The sequence below is a fragment of the Lichenostomus cassidix genome, chromosome 2 (genome assembly GCF_008360975.1).
Source record: "Lichenostomus cassidix isolate B80296 chromosome 2, HeHo_3.0, whole genome shotgun sequence".
NCBI classification, from domain to species: Eukaryota; Metazoa; Chordata; class Aves; order Passeriformes; family Meliphagidae; genus Lichenostomus; species Lichenostomus cassidix.
The window spans coordinates 75,087,907-75,104,765 of record NC_139482.1 but is presented as its reverse complement, the minus strand read 5'-3'; the positions used below and the strand labels follow the sequence as shown (position 1 = coordinate 75,104,765).

The 16,859-nt window shown below is 36.6% G+C and overlaps 1 protein-coding gene across 1 annotated transcript in view; it reads right to left on the bottom strand.

Moving 5' to 3' along the window:
• The window catches only part of CDH12 (cadherin 12), a 335,414-nt gene that overhangs the window by 219,907 nt on the left and 98,648 nt on the right, over positions 1–16,859 (bottom strand). The window contains exon 2 of the mRNA XM_085052104.1: positions 4,270–4,406. The gene's annotated coding sequence lies outside the window, so the exon portion shown is untranslated. The remainder of the gene's footprint in view (positions 1–4,269; positions 4,407–16,859) is intronic.

Below are 16,859 nucleotides of genomic sequence, written 5' to 3'. Positions count from 1 at the left end.
TGATGCAGAATTTTTCTACCTGGAAATCTTTCCTCCTCCCAAACCACCAGGCTTGAAGGCTCAACAAGAAAACAGCCTGAAGTTTTGTCCTTCAGAAAAGAACACCTTCAAAGCTTTGCAACAAAATAATTCCCTCAACAAATGTTCAGCAACATATGCCAAACCTAGTGCCTTCAATGAGTTACACCTGTACAAAACAACTGGACCTTTGTGAAAGGCTCTATTAATAAAAAAGAAGATAAGGTTTGAAAGTCATTCTTTAACATGATGCACCTATGGCAAACCACAAAAAAAGAGAAATCAGGAAAAAGTAGTAGCAGAGAGTACATTAGTCTCTATATCAACCTGTTAGAGTCTGAGAAATCATTCAGGAGGTGAAACTTCCACAGTGGCTGGAAAATAGCAACCCCTGAAAATATGCTCAAAGCTTACTCATTTAAAGGCATAATGTACACATTGTAATCTCTGCTTCTTTTTAACAGTAATTTATGCTTTTGCAAGAACAACGATATCCTGAGGCAGATGACTTAAACCTTGCAGTGTTTGCACGAACCAGTTTAGAGCATGTGATTTCCACAGTCTAGATACACACAGGGACTCCAAGGCTGGAAGCAGAACCACCTCTTACTGTGCTAGCTACTTACTGTACAGTGAGATACAGCCCCTGACACAAAGACTGTAGAATCAAAAACAATTAAAAAACATAGAGAATAAGGGGATAAGGAGATGGTGGAGTTTTGGAGCACACATGCCCCATTTGTGTGAGCACTGGAGTGTCTTCGGTGGGTTTTTTTCTGTTTCCATTAAAAATGAAAAATTTACAAAGAGGAACCAAATGTGAAAAGTGGTGTCCCTGCAGCATCAAAGGACTGAAGAGAATCATGATAGATGAAGAAAAGGAAACAAAAGAATGAGGGAGAATGCTAAGAGGAAAAGAATGAAGAGAAACACCTACCATTAGGAAGAACATGAGCTTATATGAAGAGGAAGGTGCTACCCAGAGGTGCAAGAAGTTAAAAAGCCTTCTTTTCAAGTAAAGCAATTTCCTCATATCTTCAAGAAAGGAAACTGTGCAACCACATTAACTCCTGAGGCTTGTTCTATCTCACTGTCACAACATACTCTTGAAATTATATATCATTTAGTATATCACTTTATTTTACAATATCTGGATTATGATTTATAGTCATTTACAGTTGTTTCCTTTCTCACATGTCACTATCCCTGTTTTAGTGGGACTGTTCCTCACTGGTCTATGGTTAATTTTATGTCAGTTTTCATAGAGCTCTTGTTTCAATACCTCGTTTTAATGAATTTCCCCAAAAAGCTCCTAAAACATTAAAGCATTAGTATCAAACACTAATTTTCAATGGAGTTGGGCCAGATAGTAATTGTACTCGTCTGTCAGTAATAAGGAGATGTAGCTTGAGGCAAAAAAAAATTAAAACTGACCTCATTCAAAGAACTTGAAATATCTGAAATAAAGTTGAACTATGCATACAGCTATATATTTAATAGTATTTGATACAGCTTTAGAGTAAAGAAAAAAACTTCAAGAGAGGGAACTAGGCTATACTGCCTTCCTGTGTAATCTGTCTGACTGTGTTTAACAAGTCTGAAAAGCTTCAGTAAGTCAGATGCCCCAATTAATTTGTTTAATGAGGAATGTTATTTCCCATACTGCTGAGGTCACTTTTAGGACCATAACTATGTGTGAAGAAGCCCACAACCCACTTATGGAAAATATCAGGATATAATTATGGCATTATTGTCAATAATATCAAAACATGAGAAAAGCCAGAATTTCCCAGTGGTAGGTAGGCTGTCATGTCATAAAACCTCTGAGGCTGGCACACCAGAAAGTAAGAGCTCCTCACTTACAAGCAGCTAGAACATGTGATCTTGTGAAATAATAATAGAGATGTAAGTGTATTTGTAAGACTTGTTTAGAAACCCACAGACACACTGCCATGAAAGTGTGATTTATTTATTTTTTACTTACAGCAACAGCTTTGTGAAACAAAAGGAGAACAAAGCCATCATGTCAAACAACGTTTGTAGTCAGACCTCGTGAAAGACTGGAAAGGAACTTCCTGCTATTTGTATGTAACCTGGATGTCTCCAGCAGCAGTTGTTTCACACTTGAATTCTTTTCCCTTGCAGTGCATTAAGTTACTGTATTTTGATTTTTTTTATAATGAATACTCTGATTAATATGAATGAATACTATACGGAAAACCCATTGATTAGTCACAAAAGAAAAAAGTGAAGACATATATAATGGATTCCCATATGTGCATTGAAATATTTCTACCCTGGTCAAGACTTGCATCTCTGGGTGGAAGAAGCACAAAATTTAGTAAATGTCATCTAAATATAACATCAAAAAAGATGTGAGCCATATGCTACACCAAATGAGGATCAGTGCATGTAACCACTTCAAAACCAGCTTTCTTTCCTAGAAAACAGTGGACATATTGAGTTGCCATTATAAAAAATATTACTTTCAAAAAGAATTTTCAAGAAGGAGAATATACAGATAAACAGTTAAAACAGTCAGAATTCTTCGAACATGTCCCCAAAACCTTGGGTCATTTTCCCCTGTGCTAATGTTTTTGCAAGAAAGAAAACTGCATTTTTCACCGAAAAGGCTAATGGAATAAGTAACCTGCAGGTACCCAACATTTATGTAAATCATTCTTTCCCTTTTTTTTTTTGCCTTTTCTTTTGGGAGCAAGGTGGGGGCAGGTTGTGAAGTGGTGAGGTGGAGAGGAGGAGTGAAGCAGGGCAGAGGCTTGAGAGGTATATCTCTATATTGATTAGCTCAGTTTTTAACGCAGGATATAGTGTTACGAATTGTACTTCCAACCATAAATGATAACCAACAATACAGATATTTAATGACAATAAAGAGCATTGGCTGAAAACAGGCAGTGCAATTAATTCACACTTTTGTAAACTGCCTAGAAGTTACACATCTGTCTAAGCTATGAAGATTTGAAATTATTTAACTTTCCATTAATGTTTTCTTCCTATTATCATGAAGTTTTAAACACAATGTATTAACTTTTGTGGGCAACAGAGAGAACATTGACATGTTTGATACAACAGATCTTAATATTTTCCCTTACAGTATTAAAAAGTTTGGCCTCTTTACAAGCTCCTTAATTACATCCCCTGATAGCACAGCTATCAAACGTGGACATGACTGAGACCATCCAAGTCAGTTCATTTTAGACATTTCAGGGTGGACACACCGTAGGTACAAGGTTAGCTAACTCCAGACTGTGTAAAAATCTCTGACATTTTCTTATTACTCATTTAATCTTTCAAGACAGCCTCCCTCATCTACTCTCTTTTCTCCTTACCGATAAAGATCTTCAAGCATCAGTCTGTTCCTTTTGATATGCCTCACTTTCTATCAGCCCATGAAAAAAATACATCCTCTCTGTCTTCAGTCAAACACTACTCTCACCCCCTAGCAACCAATTTAATTTTCTGGCCACTTTTATTGAAACAGCAGCCCTACTCAGCCTTCCCCCCCTCAACACACACAGGAGAAATGCTAATCCTACGATAGCAACTATCCGAATCCTCTCAGCCTCCGAGTATAACATTCCTTCCACATGCCAGTCACAGTTCTCAGTCTGACGGTAGCCTGGAAAGCTGCATGCATATTCTTGACTCACATTTCAAGAATCCCTTACTGTCTCATTTAAATGCCACGGGACTTTGAAGCCTTGCATCTATGATTTCCTGCTGGTGAAGGAATGACGCTCCTCATTCAGGATTATGTTTTACCATAATGTACTTTTGCTTTCTATCTGCTGTGCTTCCTCAAATACATGTACAAGGGGGAAAGTGCACTTGCCTTTCCTCCTCCCTTCTCATACCCCTGCATGCGTCTAAGTTTTGGATTTTTGTGGGTTTTTTTGTGGTTTTTTTTTTTTTTTTTGTTCTTTTTCTGTCTGTATGTTTTTTTGTTCGTTGGTTTGGTTTTTTGGATTTTTTTTTTGTTTTTTGGGTTTTTTTTTCGCAAGCTTCAGGGAATCACCGGATCGGAAAAAACTGCAGCCATTCATAAGATGCTGCTTAAGACTGGAATCCCTCCGGAGAGGTGTTCCTGGCTGGGACACTCGCTCTGCCCCCAGCCCGCTCCCGCGGCGCGGCGCGCCTCCCTTGCTGCAGTGCAGGCTGCACTTCACTCCGCTCCAACTTTCCATGCAGAAATTCGGCGCGATGCAGGCAGCCAGATAAAGCAGCACTTACCTTAATTGAAATCTTTTCTCTGCTAATGCTGGAGCATCAGTCCAATCAACAGTGATCGGGGAGAATCTAACTTTCAATCAACACCCTCCGGGTAGCCGCATGCTGCTCTGCCTTTTTTTCGCTGAACTCCTCACTGTCTAGAGGAGAGAGAGAGAGAGATCAGCTGAAATCCTCAGAGGCTCGTAGGGAGTGAGAGAAGAGGCACCAAGGCAATGTTTCTTAACACGAGATTCTCAGCGAGCGCGCTCAGGTCTGGAGGATCCTGTAGCTGCTGTGATAGGCTCCTGTCATGTCCCCTGAGCCGTGAGATGATCATTGACCTGATTAGCTCTGAACACTCCCTGCATGCAGAGAAAGCGCTGAGAGGATTGGTGGGTCGCGAGGGAATTGGGAAAGGCACCAGGGCCGCTTGGGAATCTTCATTCTTCCAGACTAATGGATGTGCTGCAGCTGAGGCTGTAATTTGTGAGGAGGTTACGCACAATGTTAACCATATGAGGACTTAAACAAATGTGCTTTTGCATGCTGTTTCTCAAGGTACACCAGCATTCAAGGCAGGGTAGAGCTGAGTAATTAGAGGCTGATGTAGCCATTTCGTAATACAAGGCTCACTGTATGAGATGTTCTGTAAGCTGAGAGATAAAGTGGATTCATACATTTGTCTATGACCCTGGAGACAATAGCAGTTAATGGGTAGAATAAGTGAAATTAGTATGGTGGGCTCATGTTAGCCCCCAGATGGCAATCAGTCACCATGGAAAGAAAAAAGAAAAGAGCAACAAAACCCAAACAGGCTAGAATTATTTAACAAATGTATGCAGCAATTTAAACAAAATGTGGATAAAGAATTTCAAATTAGTACAGAACAGACTCTTCAACATGGAGATAAATCAGTAGAAAAGAACAACAATACAACAATGCAAGTTCTTCCCTCTCTTACAGCAGAGGGAAAAAACCAACAAGGAATGCATTTAAAAGATCTAATTTGCCTTTCACTTATACTGATACAAATAAATCTATTAAAGATGACAGTTTAAATTTAGACCAGAAAAAAAAAAAAAAAAAAAAAAAGAAGAGTGGAAGAAGAATGAGGTGTATTCATTACTTGGTTTTGGTTCAAGGGTATTATGGAAACTAGACTTCAGTGTACCAAATATTCAGGCTTATATGGTCAAAGGAGTCAAGCTAAAGTGTGTCAACTTTTATGACTGTCCTCATCTGCTATTTTCCTGTTCCTGGATGATAATTGTGGCACTAGCCAGTTGACACGGTTCAGATTTTCCATTCGGATTTATCTATGAAAATATCAGTTTGTCACTAAGAATAACTTTGTTCACAGAATAATATATTAAGTGTTGGTGATCCGAAGCAAATAATATAACATGGGAAATGGATATTTTGATAGCAACTAGTGAAGAAGATTTGGAACCTTTAGTACAAATGGTAGTTCATATGTAGTTATTATAAGTTACTCTATGAATGCTGAAACAGAGCTAATAATAAACATATACTGAAATTCTTAACCACATTTATTTACTTTAAGTCTGCTTTTATACATTTTTCAGTTAAATTTGTGTAATTGTGTTTTAGTAAGAAAAGCAATTTTTAAGTTGTTAAGCAAGTGGCAGAGAAAATGGATTATATGTTTACTTTCTGAAGGCATTTACATCAGAAAGCTCATTATTACAGAGAAAAGAGTATCATGTGTTTTAGACCACTCGAAGTAACCATGAAAGCTTGAATCTCCAATTTATTTAGCAAGACAGAAAACAATGATTTTTCACCCTGATTTTAATGCCTGAGAAACAGGAAATAAATCTAAGTGCCCCATATTTTCACTACACAATCAGTAGGAAGAGGTCAACTTTTCTACTCTGGCACTGTTAGCCATATAATAGTCAGGCTCCTCCTCTGGAAGTGCCACTTTCATCCCTCTCATCAAAAGCTCCTCCTTGTGCAAAATCTGGATAATAAGATTGGCAGTATTTCATATTCAGACAGGAAAGTTTTTAGAATGTAGGTTACTTTCTTTGCAATTTATTGAATGCTTACCCTGGGACTAATTGTAACAAAGCAATAATTAATCAACTAATTAATAAAATAAGAAGGCTTTTACACACATTAATATGAAACATAAACGCTCTAGAGTAAAGGGTTTCATGGGTCAAGACTAAGGTGATTTCCTGTTACAACCCCCACTGAAAAAGAGGCTGCTTCCTTTACCTATATATTTCTACCTGTGAGTGGGTGGAAATCATCCCAACACTCACAATCTTATCTGCTTTGACATGGCATCTCTCATGAAACATGTAATCCACAGACACACATTGTATTATTTATGATTTTAAATACAATGAAAAAATTAAATATGAAAAAGATCTTGTTAAGACAATTTACTTGCCATTCCTGTAAGCTCCCAATTTCAAGTTTCATGCTGCTTTGTCTAGTTGAATCTTAGCTCTCACCAGCCCTAGAAATTTCAAAACTTCTTTTAAACTGCTATTCCAGCCTATGAGATCTCCATAACAGAAATTCATTTCCTGTTTTCACCCCCTTTTCAAATATCTTTCAGTAATTTTATACTAAACAATTATGTTCTAATAATTTAAATGGCAATATTTCTCACTCAGTGTTCTGATTGTCTTTTTAAGGTTTAAAGGTCAACATTCATCAGAAGTTCATAGTACAAAACAGAATTATTTTAATTGTTTCTCACCACAAATAAAGGTCTGGAAAAAATAACAGCAGATCCAGAAAAGGGACTGAAGCATGAAGGAAAAAAAACTGAAGTGACAGAATGATTTCAGTTTGTGCAGAAACAACTGGGACTTACTGTAGTCTTGGACTATTAGGTAAGACACTGACATTTTAAATTCAGTGTTAACAAAAGAAAACAATAATTTGAATCACTCATGAATTGCTACAGCCTAAATAGCAGAAGCAAAGTCTGGCGCCTTGGGTCCTATTCCCAATCCTAAATATAACTTAAAATTTTGAATTCAGTTCCTATGAGTCATCTCAATAAAGGGACAGAGATTTTTCTGAACAAGGAGATCAGAAAAGTAATTATTTCAATAGGAGATCATATAGTTACTTATATAGATTAAAAAATTAAGCACCTTTCCCAGCACATCATTCTTACAAAAAGAGGGCAGTATATTAAAGCAGTAAAAGAAAAAAAAAAAAAAAAAAACCAAAAAACAGAAAGAAAAAAATTCTATGCAAACTCTAATTAACCTTTTGAATTCACTGCCCCAAGCAAGGGTTTTAGAAAAGAATTAATATATACATGTGAGAGTATTTTAATATCATAACAGAATTTAAAATGGTTACCTGAGAAAAATTTCTTTATTCAGTGTTGTTCTTCAATGAGATGCAAAAACATTTCCTCATGGGCAAGATAAGATATCAATCATGGGGAAAAAATCCCTGACCAACTAATATGATTTAGTAGCAAAATTTAGAAGACCTTTACAGTATCATTGAATAATCCATGGTATTTTTACTGTCAAAGGCCATTGGATATTCATGCTTCTAAGAGATTTTTTAAAAGATGAATAGCCTTTTTTAAAAAGCTGTATTTCCAACATTGGTCATTTAAATAGACTGAATGCCAAAATTAATTCAGAAAGCAATACTAGTGTGAGTTTCTTAATATTCTCATAAAAACCTTTGGTTCAAAGACACAGACTACTTTATCAGGCATTAATGTAAATTCAACGACAGGTGATAGAGGAACAGTAAGAAAAGTGCTAATACAGTCACAACTTTTCTGCTGGCCCAAATAACATACAGAGTCATCTGTATCAGCTCTGTTGATGCTCAGGAATAGAAAGAACTAGAAGAAAATTGTGTCTATATCCATAGCTTCAACACACAGAATTATTGTTTTCCTACACCTAAAAAGATCCTTTGCTATGAAAAAAAAATTACTATAAAGGATGTATTAAGAGTGTCAATTTTCTCAGTAATTTCTTCTTTTCTAATAAGTAAATAACAAAAAAGAGGTATTGTCTGTTTCATTTTGGCTGGAAACACAGAAACTAGAAATAAGGTGTGCAAGTACTCTAGGATAGTAGCAAACCCAGCAGAATACATAGAAGAGATTAAAAAAAAACTATATTTATCCTTCATCTCTTCAGAGAAAAACAGAAATAATAAGCTATGACATTAAAAATGCTTTGCAGAAAAGCATTTCAGCCATTCAAACTTTCACAACCATCATATTTTCCATATTTTGGTAACCATTTTTTCCCCATGGCCTCCATAAACAATGAGACTAGTTAACTCTTAGTAACACTTAACTGCCATGCACTGTAGCTCTGAAATTTTACTCTCATCCTCATTAATTTCAAAAGTACCAGCTGAGGAAATGCAACTCTGAACTCTCATCTGGCCTATATCAGCATAGCTGCAATGATTTAAGTGGAACTCTACAGCAGATTTATAAATTAGCAAGATCTCATATAAAAGCAATATAATTGGTCATCAATGAATACTACAGCAGGTTTCAAAGATAAACTTTCCTGCAGCATCATCCAATATTTAATTTTTGATATGGATAATTTATTTCCAAACTTTTTGGCCACAGTGAATAACGACAGCGCCGGAAATTTCTTTGCAACAAAGAGTTTAATCTTGAGCATTCAGTGCTTTAGTTCAGCACCTTATTCAACAGGTTCTTGATGTTAAGGTAAAGATGTGATCTGGATGGAAGGAGACAGCTGAATGCTTGTCATACCCAGTGGAAAATTGCTGACTTCATCGGGTTTCCCCTTGTGGTACCTCAAGGGGCTCAGACAAATCCAAAGTGCTTTATCTCATCTGCTCACTGTTCTCACTCCCAGTTTAACAAGACCCACTCTTTTTACTTAGGCTAGACTTCCAAATATAAGGAAAGTAGCACAGCATATTGTTTTAAGACACTCTTTTTAAGGTTAAGTGCAGTTTGAATTTCGTTGTATGCTTTTCTTAAGCCAGCCTTGTAGGCTGACACATTTCAATGGTAGTGATCTCTGTTTCCTTGGAGGCATTCTCATAATTTTGAAGGGATTTAGGAGGCCCAGGTAACCCTGGATTTAAGTAAAGGTCCACAGAATGCATAAACAAATGAAAGTTTTGGAGCATACTGATACCACAGTGGAGCAGTACCAAAATCATGAAGACAGTGGAAAAGCAAGTGGTGACTAAATATTTTATCATTCAGTTTTGGGAAAAATTTATGAACATTATGCTTTGCAAGAGTAGGGAACTTATGGGTGGAGAGGGTACATAGCCCTGTGAGTGGAAGGAAACATAGAGGGATAATATTTTTAAAGATATTTTCAGGTCTAATAATGAGGAAATTAAAATAAAGGCAGAAAAAAGATGTGAAATTGAAACAGGCCACCACTATTTCAATTATACATCTTCAGTTTTATTACTATCTAAAAGAACTACACTGAAGAAATGTATCACAGAGGAATACCATTCATGTTCAAGCACCAAGTAAATTATTGTTGTCCATAATTTGAAATAAGGAAACAGAATGGACAGTTTTTTGACAGTGATATGTGACTGCAATCCTATTTTATTTACACATACATATTATAAAGGTGTTTTTGTTAAATAATGGAATCAAAATTCTGTTCAGTCTGCTTGGTGTGTCATTATGTACAAATTGAGAATCTTGGCACTACTAGAATGTACTCTACAAGACAAAGGAAACTTTATATTCAAAGTGTGTTAATCTCTACTGAAAATTTCTGTCAGCAATACACCTATGCAGCTCAGCTGGAAAAGAAATTAAACAGTTGTAACCAAAGAGTGTGGTTTTGCAGCAAAGTTTGCAATTTCTGGTCTGGGTCTACATTTTGCTGTGGGCTATAAACCTCCTTTAGGCACAACAGCAAAAATAGGAGCACCCTGCAATTTGCTCCATAGAAGCAGTGTGGGAAACAGAATGACTCAGGGACATCCTTTCTAAAGTACAATTCCTCCCTCACATCCTTCTTGTTCAGGTGAAGGGAACAGTGTGATTTGTGGTATGATCTGTCTTAGCAGCAATTTACAACTTCCCAGTAAAATCTCTCTGCTCACTCCCTTTTGCCATCAACTTGCTTCAGCATGCAGGGACAGCAGGGAGAGGATAGTGCAGAAAGTCATGTGCAGGGATGCAATGTATTGCTTGTAACTGCATAAATATCTTACACCCATCCATTAGCCTTCCTGTTCCTGTCTCTCTGAATAAGGAGGGGTTGCTTGTCCCCTTGAAGGGGACAAAACTGAACTGCAATTTAGTCTCGGGATTCTCCCTGGCATTTTTATAGCTGAAGTCCATCTGCTACTTGCTCAGACTAATACTATAAATCTAGCACACTTTAAGGGCCACATTTTCAGTGTCATAAAGCATCATATCTGTCCATTTTTCAGGGTAACCACAGGGCTTTTACAATAATAGAAAAAATCAGATCTTAGGATGTGACAATATCTCCACCTGAGATTTTTCAGATGTTACTGGTTTCTGGAAAAGCTCAGATAAATACAGTACCAAAAATAAACACTAATTAAAATGAACTTTCCAGAAATCCTAACTTGCATCTGTCTGACTAGATTTTAGTCTTCTAGCTATGGGGAATTTTGGTTTCTTTCTTTCTTTTTTTTTTATTGTTTTGGTTTGTTTTTATTTGTATTTCACCCTTGACTGTTTTTCTTATATGATATTGCTCTTCTGTTTTTCAGTTTGTCCATTTCAGATTAATCTTTTAACCTGTTTTTTTTTAATTTTCAAACTTTTACATATTCTTCCTTCCTTGTTTTCTTGCTCTCTGTTTTGCCAGTCTTAGAAGAAGCGTTCTGCCTTTTCTTGGCAGTATTAGCATGCATAGGTACAGAGGGAAAGAACAGGGAGAATAATAACTGCATTTTTCCAGATACACATTAAAAAAAAATCTAATGTAGGAAAAGGAATCAAGTGCTAACAAAATTGCTTTTATCATTACATTTCCTCAACTACTATTCAGGAGGACCTGGAAATGCTGCAAGGGAGTATGACTGGAAACATTTTAATTCCTCATACAGTCTCATTCTCAATAGTCTGAAGCAAGTTTTCCCTCAGATAACAGACACCAGCCCATTGACTGTGAAGGACAACTTCCTGAAGAAGGCTGGACTATAAAATAAAGAGTACCTGCAACATTATTGTGCCAAGTCCTGAAAGGGCAGGCTGATGGGAAGAGCAGCCAGTAAGCCAAACCCTTATTTGGGGTCAGCACTCTCCCTTCATGTGGAACCATGCTGGTTAGCACTTGGTTAAATTTGTTGTGGGAATACTCAAGCTACACCACATGAGCGTGACAGTGAACAGGAGGGTAAGGCAGTCCCTCATCCCAGCTTCTTCAGAGGCTATCAGGAATAGAAGTTATTTAGTGCCTCCCATGTGCCTAACGGCAAGATTATTACTCCCAAAAGCACTGCACTGCGTCCAATTGTCTAAGTGGCTTCTATGACATAAAGTGTGCACTGTATATAAATCTTATTTTTAGATACCAAGGAGCATGAAGATTTGAATCTAGTACAAAGACACTGGCACTGATTTGCAGGGCCTAATCCTGTTGAGTTTTTCACTTGTTTGTGCCACTCACATCATTACCCCCTCTAACACCCTCATATTACAGGGATATGCTACAAACCACATGCTACGTGTTGCTCCTGCATTAGCTTGCTTATCTATAGTCAAAATTCAGAAAAAAATACTGCTTTCTTTTGCAGACTTGCATGTTATTTCTCATTTCCCTGCTTTTTGATTGTATCCTGCACTTCAGAAGTCCCATAAGCCTTTGTGGTTATCTTATTTCCTAAGGTTTACCTTAGACGATCAGCTGAAAAAAGAATGAAAAGGCAAAAATATACAAAGATATCTTCTTTACTTTTCCATCCTGTAGTCATTATTTCCAACTGCGTATATTAATGCCATTATTTTAAAAGCTCAGAAGGCAGACAATCAGATCATAATACAAAATGTGGCACTCAGTTCTAGCCAGCAGGAAACTGAAGGTGGCAGGAGGAGATTGGAGCAAAAACACAGACTCCTTAGCTCAGGCAGCCCAAGCAAAAGCCATGTCTCAGCTGCTGCCTCTTCACTCAGGGAAGCAGAGACCATGGTCTGTCATAAACTTGGGCATTGTATCCTGCAGAGGGAATTAAGCAGTGGCATCTTAAACTCTACGTTACTGCAGCTTGCTGCCAAAAAACAGTACAGAGCATGCTGGAACAGTTTCTTTAGTACGATCTTGCCTTGGAAACATGTTGGAAGAGAACTTGCTTCCACAAAGCACAACCACCTCTTACCTTTTTTAAATATGGCATGGTTTGAGACAGTGGCTAAGTAATAAAATTTGGCCTCCACCAATTAAAGAGAAGAGAATTCTCTAGCCACATATGGCAGATTAATCATATGACACATTAAAAAAAATGTTCAGGGTAATAACTATATCTTTTCTGGACAGGAAGTATTATTATGTGATCATACCCATTTTGAGCCATTAGGCTCTATTTCCCCTTTTTCTGAATATGGAGGAATGAAAGATAGCTTAATTATAACACTAGGAAATTACTTGCCTTTTGGTTGGGGGTAGAGAAAATGGTCTTATAATCACAATACAAAGTTGAGATCGAATGATATTACCTTAAAATATTTATTCTCTGTTACTCTCTCAGTTCCATTTGCATCAGTTATAAGTAGCACGTTTAAAAGAAACTCAAATATATGGAATGAGAATAGAAGAATGTCAAAGCTGGAAGGCGCAGAGCCTCACTTCCTAAATACACAGTTGCATTTCTCTCATGCTTGCAAGCTGTAATTGATGTGAAAACATGTAATATTAATAGTGTCTGTTAAAAATTGTGGATAAAACCCGCAACCACTACATATGCATTCATGTTAATTTGTGTCTTTACTAGCAAAGCCAACTAGCCTGTGTTCATCTGTCTCCAGAAGCACCTATACTGATATTAATCAGTTTGCCAAAAACCCAGATCTTTTCTTTCCCCCTATTCATGAAGGCACTTCTGAGAATAATAATTACACTACTTAGCCTTTATCTAGTGCTTCTCATCTTTCAAGTGCTTTACAAATATTAATTCACTAATTAATCTTTCCAACAGCTCACATTACTCCCATTTTACAGATGGAGAAGCTTTAGCAGAGAGGGCAAGTGACCTGCCTGAGGCCATGGAGAGAAGAGAAAGGGGAAAAGACTAAAGGAAAAAATGCTTATAACTAGAACGAAATGGAGGCAGATGGGACAATTATGGTGATTGTTCAGCAAATAATCATGAGATTCCAGTGAAGAATTTAACATACCACCGGAGGGCAGGCAGTGCTAGTCCTACTGTGTGTTATACAGCCACTCAGCATGCCGAAGGATCCATGAATAAAAAAAATTTAAAACCAAAAAAGACTGAAAAAATAAAACTTATTGCACTTTCATAATTTTTTAAAAATCAGATACAGCCTGTTTTTAGATACTGGCAAGAATCTTAAAAATAATCATGAGCCCAGACTAGGGTCAGGAAATTAGAAAATTCTTTTTTTTTTTGGTATCTCATTTGATGTAGGGTTATATGTACTCAAAATTGTATCAACTAAATTGGATCAACTAAATGCAAAGACTGCCCAAAGCTAGTGACACTAGGATTTCGATGCCTGGCTCATTTTGCATCTGAGGAGTCTGAAAGAAAACATACTGCTTATAAAACTAGATCTAGCTCACCCATTTAGTTCTAACTGTATGTAAAAAAATAGATGACTAAACTTCCCTCTTAAGCCTTGGCTTTCTGCTCTCCAACTAACTTCTGTTTAATAATTTTTTTCCACTTTACTTTAGTTTGATTTTGCTTTGTTTACAATCCTAAATGATTCCAGAAAGAGACATTTCTACATTAGGACTACAGAACAACATGGGATAACAGTATTGTATGATACTGCTGTCAGGGAAACCTTTCCCTTAAGGCTGTAAGAGATATATCACTGCCTGGAATTTAGGACAGTGACTGGGGATGTGAGGTATCCAAGCTAAAACCAGGAAGCAAATTATTTAAGAGCAAAAGTTATTCTCTGTGTCACAGCTGATACAAACCTGGAGATTGGTTTTGAATTGTGTTTGAATCTAGCAAGTACCATACACATACCTATCCAAATCAAAAACTCCAAATGATTACACAAATATTCAAAGTACTTTATGCTCCATGCAGACTGGGACCAAAGTACAAAAAAAACCTCACTAAAAGCTGTACAAAATCTAGCAGATATACAATGGGGTCAAATTGAGATCACTTTTACCCCTCTCTGAGAAGTTTTGCTTTCTGCTCCATTGGTATGTTAAATATTTGTTCCAGTTGCACTTTATACAGACATTTGCATTTTGTATACAATACTGCAGCTCACTGACTAGTGGGTAAACAATCCAAGAGCACTGAAAGCCCCAATGAAAATGAAGAGGAGTGAGGAGGGATGTAAAAAGGTCCCTGACAATTTTAAACACTGCTGTAACATTCAGCACTAAAAGGGGAACTCTCACTCCTGTACTCTGTGCATTTCTCTCACTAGTTATCCCCTTGTCTGGAGATGCCCTTAAAATGAAATTTAATTACCTACAGAATAGCTACACCTTCTCAGGTTCTTAGACTTTGGGAAGCAGATAATTTTCTAAGATACAGAACTGATACACCTATACTGTGCCTTGGAAAATAATCTGCTTCCCAAGCTCTTAGAACTTGAGTGAAAAACATCCAAACTGTTATTTCAAAAAAAGAATAATAAAAAATATATTTTGCTTCTGCAAGAATTTGAATGTAAAGTTAATTGCTTTCTCTCTCTCTGGGTTCTACATCCTCTTAAAATTAATTCTCTCCTTAAACTTTATTTAAGATGCATATTCAGGAAAAGATTTTCTGGAAATGACAAGGTGGAAAAAAGCCTTTATTGACACTATTTTAGTATTAATAACACAATTATGGCTTCATCATTTGCAAGCTTTGCAGACAATGGAGACACATGATTATCAATCCCATCACTGACAACTGCAAGCAACTTACCACTTGTGACCTCAAAATTCTGTAGCAGTAAGAAAAAAATTGACTGGGAAGAGCTCCTACAGCACATTGTAACCAGGATGAAACTATTGAATTTGTGATTTCATACAGTGATTAAATTTTTGATTAGCTCCTATGATAGAATGGGGTTTATATTATTATAAAAAGGTAATGATCACAAAACTTTCATAACAGATCACATACGTAGGTACAGGACTCTTGAGAAGGATGTTTGGTGATGACATGAGCATATCATGACACCAACAAATGCTGCATTTTGTATGTGAAGTTTAGTCAGGTTTGTTTTGCTTAGGTCAGCCTGTTGGAGTAAGGCCACAGATCACTCTCACCAAAATGCAGAGCACTGTGCAGAAAGGACTTTTAGCAGATAGGAAAAGGGGCAAAGAAAGAAAAGTGCCTGGCTCAGCTGTAATGTTACCAATGTGGAGAAGGCAAGTTTTGTTTACGCAATAGACATAAAGATGTCAAGGATTCAGACCAGAAGTCCTGAGTTTCTTCCTCAGTGAGAAGAAAGTCCTGAGTTTCTTCCCAGGTGCTGCTGGGTTACACATAAGTTGCTGCTGCTTCATTTTGTGTTCCCCTTCTTCAACATATTTCAGCTCTAAAAGAAAGATGTGGATTTTGTTTACCTGTCTCCATAATTGTGTTTGGATGATGTTCAACAAGGATGGAGGTCAAAAGTGCTGTTGATAGGAACCTAATTACTGTTTTAGGAACCGTGTTCTTTTAAACAATGATTATTATTTATTTAACCTAAATCTGTGTCAAAAACTAGGCAGTGATGTGTAGTTCAATGCTATAAGTTAAATGAATGTTTATGAAGGTAAGGCAAATACTGGTTCTTAGATGTTGGGAGCTACAAGTAAACTAGCTTTACATATCAGCTCATCTTTAATTAAAATTTGTTGATATATTCTGAATGTTGCTGATGCTAATATTTTGAAGTACCTAAGGTTATTCTAGGCTAAGCAGGAAAGTGTCAGTTTTCTTTCTCTAGCACTCTTTTTGTTTGCATAGGCTTTAGTTTTATATTCTTACACCAGGAAACTGCATGCAATTATTTTGGATGTCTTCTTTTATTGCTTAATTAAAACTATAGAAAATGGCATAAAATAAACTCTCTCTATCTCATTGACATTTGCACAGCAGCACATTTGTAATCAACCAAAAGCATACTTGTCCTATGTCATTAATGATAAAAAAGGCTCAAATTATTTATTTACGATGATATTAAGAATAAAATATTAATTTGTTGAAGAAAACACTGTATTAATAATAAATAATCCTGATCTCCATGAACATGATACAGAATGAAACTGCTTTAATTTGGTTTGGAAAATAATTAAATACAGGCATATGCTCATAGAAAAGAACTTACTGTCTTATAAATAGTGGTAAATTACATGTCTTGGAACAACCTCTAAGTAAGAACTTGCACAAGAAGTGTGTAGCAATGCTGGAGTAATTTATTGTACTGTATCATTGACCACTAACTC